Source organism: Ambystoma mexicanum, chromosome 1p (genome assembly GCF_040938575.1).
Source record: "Ambystoma mexicanum isolate Mex_15411 chromosome 1p, UKY_AmexF1_1, whole genome shotgun sequence".
NCBI lineage: Eukaryota > Metazoa > Chordata > Amphibia > Caudata > Ambystomatidae > Ambystoma > Ambystoma mexicanum.
In genome coordinates this window covers 406110074-406122580 of record NC_090921.1, presented here as the reverse complement: position 1 = coordinate 406122580, position 12507 = coordinate 406110074, and the positions used below count along the sequence as shown (strand labels likewise).

Sequence of the window (12507 nt, the reverse complement as noted above, 5' to 3'; positions counted from 1 at the left end):
TCTTTTCAGAGCCAACCTCAAAGGGGAAGCGGGGACCACCATTTAAATTTTCATTCCCCACACTCAGATTTTACGATTTGGACAAGGGTAGGAAAAACAATACCATTATGGAACAAGAAACGCTGCTCACAAAAATATCCCCAGAAAACTTATCGCTCCATTCCACTGAACCAATGCGTCCAGTCTACAAATGGCCGTGCACATCAATGTGTAACATAGGCAAAAAATCTTTCACATCTTTACACCAGTTCTTCAGTATGTGAAAGACGAATTGAAAATAAAACTATTACAAAGTATGGACTCCTGCCCAGTGCAAAAATACACAAGACTACAAGGACATATCATTAGCCTGCATTTCTGGACCTATTTGCAAAAGCACCTTCCACCATATCAAAATATCAACCCACCATTCAACTATAAGAAATCTGGTTAATAAACTACTATGCCAAAAATCCTGCTTTAGCATCGCCAATTTAAATAACCATCTTCTACATGGTACAGCCAAAGAACTACTCGAAGAAATGGAGCTTATCCAGAGAAAATATTTTGGAAGTGAACGCCACTTAAAAAATGCAATCGCTTTACAACAGACTAGCAGCAACTTTACAGATGGCTTACTTATTTTTCTTATTCTTCTACACACATACATGAAAGAAATACTGAAGTATAAAAGCACATCTGCTGAAGTACCAAACCATGTGTTGCTGCAGGACTTTTTATAAGAATAGCACAAACTGTAGACATAATTTACAAAATAGACAATGAAGATTCCAAGTGGGTCCAATTAGCTATTTCTTATAGCAGAAAACAAATACGAAATGACTGACCCCATATTACTTTGCAGTTACTGCATTGCAAAACTTGACAACCACCAAATACCTTTATGTGCTTTCGCATTTATTCCCACTACCAAAACTCCGGCAACTACTTAACTTGTATGAGAGCATCATAATTCAAACGGTGTACCCATTTCAAGCAATAATACGCCTTCAACTATAAACAGCAAAACTACCTCCCTCTGAATTACTGAAGGGCATTTGTGGCAAAGTAGTTTATTTGCCATTAACTCTCAAAGAAAATGTATACTCTGGGAGTACAACGTCCAATAGACCAATCTTTAATTATCTTAGTGAATGGCGTACCTACAAAAGACAAAATAATTGGCAACAACTCATGGACTTACATAAAGTTAGAGAAGCCCTGCAATAGCTAAGACAGCAATGAATACTACAAAAAATAAATAGTGAAAACCTGAGGGAAGAAACCGAAATAATTCCAGACTTGTCAGACTGGTTAATTTCAACTTCTAGATGCTGCTACAGAATCCAATATTTTACACCATTATACAATTCACCCATTGCATTCTAAAGACACCATAGATGATGCACTGTAAACTTGCCAATTGCCAAAGGCATATGGGGGAAAAAGTATAGAGGCACAAGCCTTTCCTCTACTCTTTCCTACTGGAAAAGGAGGAAGGTACAATGAAAGAGCCACACAAATAACAGCATCAGAATACCGCTTTTTACAAATGTATTCTGAATACATATTACACCTTCTCTTTGAAAGTGAACTAAAAACTGTATGCTACAGAGTTGCGCACATTTAAATCGGGTATCAATTTTCAAAATGTCAGCTACCCAATTACTACAAAATGTGCAAGAAAAAGATGTTTTACAGTAAAGCATTACTAATCTTTTAGCAAACATGCGTGGTACAAAAGAATACTGGTTCCGACGTCATGCTGATGTACGCTGTATCATAAGAAACCTTGGCCCACCCACTTGGTTTGTGACATTAACTTGTGCAGAATATGCATGGGAAGAGTTACACTATTTCCTACGCATAGCAAACAAAAACAAATATAGATATAAAAAACACCAGGTGAACTCTGCTCTCTAGATCCTGTAAATGTATCAAGATATTTCCACCATCGCTTCATTGCTATGCTACGCTTTATTTGTAATGAAACTTTTCCTCTCTTCGGAAAAGTGCAACACTTTGGGAGAAAAGAATACCAAGCAAGAGGAGCACTGCACATGCTTTTGTGGATTAAAGGTGCTCTTCAATTTGGTCAGGACAGTGATGCCACTGTTTTGCAGTTCATCCAAAAAATGTCACTTGAGAAATCCCTTCAAAAACGACAGTGACGTTCATGCACGAACTTTAGCATTTAAAAGTCACAAATGTGGGAAGTATTGTCACTGCAATTATAAAAACAGGGAAATACTACACCAAATGCTGCTTTGGTTTCCCTAGACCAGTTTCAACAACAGGTAAAGTAAACCACTTCATGTATTCAGTTAGACATAGTGTCAAAGGTAAACCACCTAAGAACACATTACATAAAAAGAACAGAATCAAAATGTATCAGTGACTACAATGCAATCATTGCGCTCCTTTGGAATGCAAATAGATGTGCAGTACATTGCAGACAATTCCACTGCAGTTGCACGATATGTCACAGCCTACTTGACCGAAGCAGAAAAAACAGAGCTCAGACTTCTAGGATGACATCATCTGACAAAACACTATCGCAGCCATTGTGCAGCTTGGACATAAAAATGCTCTATCATAGAGAATGTGGCTGCTATGAAGCTGCAGACATTTTAACCGGCACTGCCTTGTAGGGAAAATATAGAATGGCTAAGCCTTGGTCCTGCTAAATCTAGAAAAGAGTTCTCAAATCATATGAAGACATAGAAACAATAGCCAAAAATGATCCCAACAGCCAAGACGTTTTGAAAAAACTTTCTAGACACATACTACCCAAACAGATGTGTCTATACCACATAGCCCAAAACTTCACCTACAAAAATAGTAAACCAGATGAGAAGGCAGCTTAGTGAAACTTACTGAGCGAAGCTTAATCAGATCAAATTGTCATTAAAAACTCCTCAACATAAAGAACTGTATTACATGTCCTTGCTACAACCAAAACCATGGAGAAAAGATTTACTAGATACCTATGACATGAAGATGCTTTCAAAGCAAATGAACTTTACACTATACAAAACAATGTAGCACAATGAACAGCAACGAGAACTCCAGGCGCAACTAGATGTGGACACTCCTGACAGTAGTCGACCTTGTGTAAAAGGAAGCCAAGAACCACTTGGACAGCCACTAATGGCAAATGAGGCAGAATTAGCCATGACTGAAGTAGAAAACACAATGGATCAGTATGAGCAATCTACAGGAGACTTTGCTCTACTAAAATTACAACTAAACAATGAGCAGCATAGCATTTTCCAAGAAACAAAACAAATAGAACATGGTGTGCAGCATTAAACTAAAAATTGTACCTGCCAAGCCTACAAACCTATACTGCTATATGTGAGTGGTCAAGCTGTTTCAGGCAAAACGTTCTTAATCAAAATCATCATCAAGGTCCTCCAACAATTGACACAAACTGTCAGCTGTTATAACTGCCTCCACAGGTTTAGCTGCCTACAACATAGGCAGTATCACTTTACACCGATTTACTACTCCTTCCAGTAGAACAGCAAAACAAATTAGACTATTACAAACTTTCTCCAGAAGCTTCAATGGAACTATGCAGAGTTTTCAAAGAAATAAAAATGCTCTTAATAGATGAGCTGAGCATGGTTTCCAATTTAATGTTAGCCTTCATTCACCTCAGATTACAAGAGGTCCTGAAAACAGACTATGAACTCTTTGGAGGAAAACACATTATACTTTTTGGAGATCTTCAATTAACACCAGTTAAAGGTGAACCTATTTTTAAAAACCTTGGGGCACAAACTATGCTGTAAAACTCTTGGCAGCATAGGGAAATGTCAACCTTTGGCAACATTTCCACTACAAAGAATTAACTGAAACCTGTCGTCTGCAGACCTCGCATAAGCCAACATTTTAAAAAGTATTAAAGTTGGTGTACTCTCTCAAGAAGCACAATCTATATTAAAAACAAGGCACATCCATGCACTCTATGGCCATAAGTCATGGCCTACTGATGTCATGGAACAATTGGCGCACAAAAAGGTCAATTGTATGGCCTTGCTGCCAACTCTTGCTAGCTGTTCCAAATTCAATGAACAATGTTAAAATAAGAAATTCAATCAATAATTGAAATTTGCTCCACAGACAAACTGGATGTACATGGTATAACACTACCATGTGTCAACAAGCCACAAGGCTGAATACCTTACACTCTATCTCTAACACAGCTGGTTTGGAGAAAATATTAAAATTATCTTTAAACTGTAGAGTATTGCTTAAACGTAACCTTGACGTGGACCAAGGACTTGTTAATGTAGCCCTTGGTACAGTTGTTGGCTTTCAAACATACCCACATGACCTTCAGTTGTGAATATTCTCTTTGAAAAGAAGGCTGTTGAGCGTCCTATCCTTTTAACTTCTGATAGTTTGTCAAAGACCTGCATGTACACAGAGAACAATTTTCTCTGACTCGAGCGTATGCATTCACAAATCACAAGGTCTTTTGTAAAGACACCGGTGGGTGGGTGTCTGTACTTCCGCTCTTTATATGGTAGAGGCGAGGCACAGACACTAGACTTCCCAATAGTTCTGCAACCCTAAAGTACCTGGTGTTGTAGCGTTCCTCGTCGGGGAATCGACAGCCCTTCTTGAGTGCCCTCCCTTTAAGGCAGGAGTCGCGGGTTGTCGAACGTCCGACTGAGAACGAGAATGGGCTGAGCTACGACGGTGAAGTGGCAGCTTTGTTCCTAGCGGTGCTCGTTGACAGGGAAGCGTAAACATCCTGCAACGAAGACGCATGCGGGGCATCTCAATGTCGATAGTTCTGGACCGCAAAGAGTTTGAAGCACTGTGGCCTAGCAAGGGCGTCGAGTCGTCGGCATCTCTGTGGTCTTTTGGTGGCAGGAAACCCACCGGCGGACTCTCCTCGGCGGTTCGATGGTCAGGCCTTCTCCAGCACGATACAACGGCGACGATGCGGATGAGGGCGTCCTTGGATCAATTACGTTCTTGGGCAAACGGGAGCACAGCGGCTCCAGACGGCGGTCGTCGACAGTGGCGGACAACAGTCCGGGCGCTTCTCCTTGTGATTCCGCGGCGGTTCCCTTCGCGGGTCGGCAGCCTGTGGAAGGTCTGTCTACCATGGAGCTTTGGCAAAGATCTGCTGGTGCACTATGGTCCCTCGTAACTCGGGAAGAGGGCGCCTTACCAGGTCCTCTCTGGGTCAGTCCTTGGAGGCACAGCAGCTTTCAGATTGTGAAGGAGAGCCACAGCAATTCTCGTCCAGCAGGGCTTCAAGGTAAAGCTTCAGTTACTCGTTGTAGTGGACTTCAGCTTCTGAACACGATTCCTAGCAGTGAGAGGTCCCCAGATATACTGTTGATCTCCCGCTGGGTCACTCAAGCATCCAATCACGACTAAGGGCATGCAGGCAGCCAGCCAATCAGGCACACAGTGCATTCAGGCCATTCACTTCTCTCCAGGCACTCGCAAGTTATGTGTATTGGGACAAGTACTAAGCCATTCAACACTCCACACTGCATTCATACCGGTTTCGGGGAGGGCTCTCAGTCATTGTGTCAAACACCAGATACTAGACACCCACAACACAGAATGCGTATTCGGCACACTCCATTCACCCAGGTCCCACCCACAGGTGTACCCACAACATACGGTCATTGAGAAAGCTCCAGCCAGTCTGGTCAGCACTTCCCCACACGACCATATATGGAACTTCCACCCAACAGCCAGTCAGGGCTTCCCGGGACTTCAGAAGATCAAGGTAACAGGCGATGGAAGGCAAGAGGCCATGGGGGGCCATTTTGTCTCCATCAGGAATCTACCGATTTCATTGACTGGGCCTGGGCATCCCAAAATGGAGGACGCTCAGGGCAACAGTCAATTCAGCACGTAGCTGCCACCAGCCCATATCCTGCTCTGTGGGTCGCACACAGCTGCCCAAAAACATACACTAGGGGCACAGGGTTGCACCCCTACCCATGGGTGCCATAAGGTTATCCCATGGGTCTGTTCACCAAACCAAGAGAGCTGCACCGCCAGGAGTCCCACATGACCTCCTGCGTGGAAAACACGACGGAACACACGATAAAAAGGAGTAAAGGACAAGGATACAGAGGCCCTGTCCCTCCGATGCATTTCCAGCATCACACTTACCCTAAATAAAGCATTGATAGATATCGGTAGCAGTGTTTAAAGATGGCATGAGCTATGTAGCTCTAACACGCTTAAGTACACTGGACTATTTCTAATCAACTTTGATGCAAGTAAACGCTGATTCCTTGCATTCTAAAATACAATGGACTGCGTTCAGTCTACACCCAATCTAAAAACCTATCCTGTTACTCAAAAAGGAATAGTTTATTAAACAAACTACTTCAAACTCAAATTATACAGGATCTCATAGCTGCTTTTAATTTCTTTGGAGGAATTGCTAATACTTCATAAAGGACCACAACCAAAGAAGGATCTAGTGCACAAAAAGAAGTCTACCTCGTCAGAGAAACGGCACAAGCTCCGAACAAATGACTTAGACACAACTGTCACATCATTCAAATTTTCAAATACAACTGGTGTAAATTGATGTGCAAATGTAGCAATTAATATTCCAATTGCCACCAATTGGCACCATTTACTTAAAACGGGACAGGCCAATTGTGTTTGCAAATGTTAGTCCTTCACAGAAATGCAACCAACAATCCTGATAACACTTGGTGTTTCTGCAATAAGGCAGAATTGGACTACTGTGCTGGAATGAACAAATTCACTATAAACACCTGAGATCCACAAGAAAATCTAATGTACTTACTATAAATACTGGAAAACAAACGTGGAAACATACATGCACTCTTTGCAGCCATGTGGCACAAGAAGTCCCTAATGAACGCTTTGCACTAACTGTGAATCCATCCATTTCAGCAACTTGTACAAAATGCAAACCATGTCAGATTATGTACTACCTGCAATTCAGATCGCTCCACCTTACAAACAGACACACAGTAAATACGTAATAGTAATGCTTTTACGTTACAACGCAGATGGTACCAAAAACTGCAAGCTGAGTGGATTCACACATGGACAAGTATCGCTTGGTAAGAAAACCGTTGCAACAAAAGGTATAATCTACCACGCAGGAGCCACAACCAATGCAGGTCACTACACTGCATATATAAAAAAGAATGATGGATGGTTCTAATGTAATGATGCTACCATATCTCTAAAAGATATTACTGGCAAATCTTGTAAATGCGTACTTAATATTCTTAACCAAAATGTAATAACTAATCTGTGTATGAACATCAACAAAAATTCAAAACTAGCAACATTTGGAATACGCCAACAGGTATCCAACTGCCCCAAAATTCTGAAACAAGCAAACAGATGAATACCACTAAAATGGAACAAGAAATAAACAATTGGCATACACCAACTGCTATCTAATTGCAATATTACTACCACCACTTCCAAATCAAAAACCGTACAACTATTCAATTCCTCCGATTGAAATCAACCAAAGAAATATATTGTACCACACCTTAGAATGTTTTAAATCAGCATGGATTTGTTTTTCCCACAGACCAATGATTTGATTAGCACAGGAACTGAGCAAAATGCACAATAGACTGGTTTGAACTATAGTGCTTGTAAAGTACTATTACGGTCGACAAAATACAGAAATGTCTATGCAATAACTCATTAACTACACTAACATGTGATCTTTTCTTTTATCACAGATTGAAAATGAATGTCTGCTCCAATTACCCATGTCATGAAAAAACTGCAAACCACCACAAAGTCAAACAGTAAGTATATGATTGGACTCACAAACACCACAGCATAATAAACCCATTCAAGCAAACACCTGACCATAGACCACAATCCAAACATTTTGCTTCCATGAGTATCTTATGCTGCAGTGCTTGTTGTCAAACCCTACAATCCTGACTGCATGGCCTGTCCAAAACTCTACATACAGCCTGAACAAAGGAAACAGTATAGAATTAGACTCAAACACAGCAACATAACACAGCCATGCAAACTAACACCTCACCAATAAATGTTAGCCAAAATGCTTAGTCTTCAATACCAACATTCTAAACACAATCCAACAAACTAACTCACATCTCACTATCCTATAAACACTTATCACACTACTGCCAATCAGTACACAAACCTTTGAAAACATAGCCCCTAAGCAGCCCACATTCCACAGTCAATGTTTGCTAGCATGCGTTGTATGCTGCGGCGGTTGTGGCCAGTGCCTAGAATCTTGGGTACATGGCCGAAGCCTTTGGCCATGACCCAAGACTTTAGATCCTGGACACAACCACCGCAGCATAAAACACGCATGGAAGCAAACACCTACCAAATGACCACAACCCAAAAGGGTTCCATGTAGTAATGTCGCCGCAAAAATATTGCCGAAAAATTGCTGTTTTTTGTGGCGACATTGCATGGAACATGTGGGGGGCACCCCCGCAGCCGCCAAACCTTTTTTCTTTTTTTTTTTTTGCCCCTGTCACCATATATATGGTCATCCATATAATATCACCACAACCTTTTCCCAGCGATATTATTTACTGCGACCATATATATGGGGATGATATTACCTGATACCCCAAAAGCATAACACATCCACCTCAATACCTATCCACTTCAATTAACATGCTAAAACAATTACAACCAACGCACAAACACTTCAATACATACCCTCATCACCCAATGCTCTACGAACAACCCAAAACCAACATCATAGCAAAGTAAAATAGCCAGTAGTGCGCCTAGTGTTTACTGTACCCATGATCCCTCGCGCGTCTAGGTCGCTCATCGGCGTAAAGCCATTGACTATAATTAACAATAGAATTTCTTTCTATCCTTTCACCGACCTCAAACACCACGCCGGTGAAGACAGAAAAAATGCCCATCAAAGACTACGGCGATAGACAGTTCAGCCTTGGAACGTTGCCCTGGGCCTCGGCCCAGACAGTAGGGAGAGGGGGGGAGGCCATTTTAGGAATTAATGTACTACACTTCCTACACTTTGTTCGCCCAGCTGCCTTAACCATAACCTATAACTATGGAAAATGCACCTTTTTAAAATTTGCCCCAAGTGTAACCCTGTGGTTAGACAAACACTTAGTTTGTAATTTGTGTTTTCCAAGAGACCACGTAGAAACGCTGGGCCCACTACGCCAGGCAGCTCGAGGCCATGGAGGTGGAAAGCGCTTTCAGCGATGGCGGCAACGCCATCCTTTTGGAGGGCGAAAGTTGCTCCAGCTACTCAAGCACAGGCCCCTGATCCCACAACATGGCCGCCGGCCAGTCCTATGGGGACTACACCCGGTGGCGATAGCGCTACAAAAACTCAAACCAGTAAGCACATAAGCCCAGGCCGAGACTCGACACATGGGTCGAGTAATCGACCACGATTGTCACCAAGGGAAAGGTCCACTGAGTCCCAGTCCTCTGGGCAATCTCGCTCGAGCGCCACACAACAGGGCCCAACCGTCGAAAGACAGCAAGAGTGACGCTTGCAAAACTCCCAAAGGTCGCTCGTCCGCGGACGAGGCTTCAGCATTACCAACAGCTGAAATTGGATGCTCAGTGTCATAAGGTGGTGAGCCCCAAGAAGTCTGTAAAACACTCCTGGGCCTGGGGGGCATCACAAAGACCTCAAACCCCTCGGGGACAAGAGCCCTCAGAAGGAAAAGTCTAAATCATCCAAGCCCATAACAAAAGCTACAGAACCTAGGCCTAAGGTGGTACCTCCCACAGATGAGGACCTAGGACTTTCCCCTCAATCTGTAGTAATCCCAAATTCCATGGAATGGTCTTCACAGGACTTTCAAAGAGTGATGAGAAGAAAGACCTTTATGGCCATTTTTTTTTTTTTTTGGAAGAATCCTGATTATCTTCAGAGCTTCAACTCCACTCCTCCCACCACAGCTCCATCTGGCTCTCAGGCCTCTGCCATGCCTACTCGACCCCCATCTAAGAGGTCTCGTTCAAATGCTCCTTTACAGAGTACAATCATAGACCTCTATGACGCTGAATCAGACCAAGATGTAGCCTTTGTAGAGATATCTGACCCTCAGCTTATTGATGAGGACACTTATGGGGATGACTAGGACCCAGAGGCAGATCAAGAGGCTAATATGTACTCCATAGATTCCCCGCTTAACCAACACACTCCAGTTGTTTGTTCCCCTATTGATAATCAACCCCTTCTCAATGAAGTACTGGCCAAGGCAGCAGAACACTTTCAGATCGACACCCAAGAGGTACAGGAGGATGGAGACTTTTCAGAACAAATCCTTGGGGACAAAAAGACAGTGGCCCAGTTTATCCCGCTACTGAAATCCGTGCAGCGCAGAATACAGCCATCTTTAGAAGCCCCTATTCGAAGGGATTGTGTCCTCCAACGTATTCTTTATCTTGATAGATCTCCAGCTTGCTGGCCTCGGAATCTTTTTTTTCAGTAGTGTGCTGCGCGTCGACGTCCCTCGAGCCGATGTCCCTCGACAGCCTCCGTATCAGCGCCGACGTCATCATGCGTATAAATAGATTCGTGCAGCGTCCGTTGCTCAGTTCTGTTTTTCCGCGCTTCGTGGCCCTTGAAATCACGTTGCTCATTTCATTAGTCAGAGAATATATTCTTCATTATTCCTCGAGAATAAACCAACTTACTCGATGGCTTCCTCACCAGAACCGACGACTCCACGTTCCGGCTTGGCTTCAAAAAATTTCGAGACTGTGGAAAGAAAATGTCATTGACGGATCCTCACAGGATCTGTTTGTGGTGCCTGAGATCGGAACACCAATGTTCAGAGTGCGAGGACTGCATGTCCATCGCGAAAGCCTTGAAGGAGCTTAAGGAGAAGCTTGAGAGAGGTAAGACAGCTAAAACTCCTTCGACAGTTTCCTCAGCAGAGTCGAGACATTAGTCTTCTCACCGACACAGGAAACCTTCTAGGTCTCGAAGCAGTTCCCACCACTCTTCGATACAAGCATTCAAGTAAGACGTCGAAGATCCCCCTTCCTCGTCTTCTGTTTCTCCGGAAAGAGTCACCTGCCCCACAAAACATAGCTCTCAGGCCGAGTGGGAGGAATTCCGTAAAAGAATGCTTAACGTCTTCGAGAAAGCGGCCTCGATCCCTCTCAGACAGCTGAGGGTGATACCCTGGGTGAAAGACCCGAAAAATCTAAACGCTGCGAGTCGTTGCACCCGGCGAAAAACTACTCTAGCATCACAGACCCTCAAGAAAAGGCACTGTGCCATCGACGCCAGCGTCGAAGGGCTCATCGACGCATAAGTTGATCGAATCGATGCCGAAAAAGAGCAAACCCACGGCCGTCACTACCTAGCAGCCTGTGGTCATACCCAGAACCTCTAACATGACTTCGAGGTCATCGACAACCTCGAGTAGGATCCCGATCCTCTCGAGTTCTTCGAGGCCACTTCCAATCTTCTGGACAACTTTTTCAGTGTTTTTGAAGCCTTTAACATCCGTGTCGAAGATGTCTGTTTTCCCAACCGATTATGACAAATTTAACTCCTTCTGCTCTGGAAATGGGATTTAAGCCATTTCCAAGGTCTGATCATTTAAGACCTTTGTCTTCAGTCTGAGGAAGGGGAGGATTCAGATCAAGAAAGACCCTTTGGGTTGCAGAGATGTGCAACACCAGAACCAGAGAAATTTACCTCTGAGAAAAATAGGTTGAAGGACCTTAGAATCCTTACATGAGGCAAGTGGGTTAGATACTTCCCCAGAAAGAGAATTTGCCAAGCCAGACCCAGGGGAACATGCTGAGACCCCTTACAGAATTTTAATGGCAAGAATCATAGAATTCATTGGTTGGTCTACACCTTCACCTGCATTCCAGCAGGATGACCTTACAGACATCTCAGTCAAAGGCCCACAGGAGGATCTTGTGGTTCCATTTCACGCTGCATTTCAAAGAAAAATATTGGCGAACTGGGAAATTCCTGAGGTTATCCCGCCGGTTAACAAGAAGTTATCAGCCAAATACAGGGTATCTACTACTGACCCTGAATTTTTGTCTAAACATCCAACTCCAGACTCTCGTTGTCCAAGCAGCAACTGCATCAGGCAGTAGATCGGCATACCCTACTGTTCCACAGGACAGGGATGACGAAAGTTCCGACTCTATGGCTAAAGGTTTATTTCTGCATGTAGCATGGCGTTGAAATCTAACGCTACTTGTACACTCGCAAGGTTCAGCCATACACGTTGGGAGTGTGCTTCATTAGCGGCTGACTGCCTCCTGGAGGGAGAAGAAAGGGAAACGTTTCTAAACATCAAGGCTGGTAAAGACGCAATGCACAAATCCCTTCAAACTGGCATCGATTCTGATGACAGCATCAGTAGGGCCATGGCGGCAAGTACTACAACACGCAGGTTTGAGTGGTTGCGAAGTCTGGGTTTGCTCCAGATGTACAAGCCAGACTTTTAAATATGCCCTTGACGGCTCTTTGTTTGGTAAGAAGGCGGATGACAGCCTAGAAAA

General features: G+C 43.4%; 1 protein-coding gene across 3 annotated transcripts in view; it reads left to right on the top strand.

The window, feature by feature from the left end:
* The window catches only part of MED26 (mediator complex subunit 26), a 220319-nt gene that overhangs the window by 70789 nt on the left and 137023 nt on the right, over positions 1-12507 (top strand). Inside the window, exon 2 of one of the 3 annotated variants that reach the window (XM_069649198.1) lies at positions 7713-7781. The exons of the other annotated variants lie outside the window; for them this stretch is intronic. The gene's annotated coding sequence lies outside the window, so the exon portion shown is untranslated. The remainder of the gene's footprint in view (positions 1-7712; positions 7782-12507) is intronic. 3 annotated transcript variants of the gene reach the window in all.